The sequence below is a fragment of the Solanum tuberosum genome, unplaced genomic scaffold (assembly GCF_000226075.1).
Source record: "Solanum tuberosum cultivar DM 1-3 516 R44 unplaced genomic scaffold, SolTub_3.0 scf00559, whole genome shotgun sequence".
Lineage (NCBI taxonomy): Eukaryota > Viridiplantae > Streptophyta > Magnoliopsida > Solanales > Solanaceae > Solanum > Solanum tuberosum.
In genome coordinates, this window is record NW_006239486.1 from 260,662 (window position 1) to 260,940 (window position 279).

Genomic DNA, 279 nt, shown 5'->3' on the forward strand with positions numbered 1-279 from the left:
GCTACATAGTTTATGGGGGCTGTGAGTTGTCTGAACTCTCCCTCATATCGGTGCTCATTACTACTCCCAAAATATGATACTAGCTCTTATGTTTAAAAACATACTTTTTTCTTTGATTTGAAATAATTGCTCAAAACCTTAGCTCAAAGGCTACCTTGGAAATCAATGTTACCCCTCTTGCTTAATTGTGAAAGCGTTTACTCTTTATTGAAAACTAGCTCAAAGGCTCTTTGGAAATCAAGGTTTCCTTTCTTGTTTAAATGTGAAAATATTTTAAAC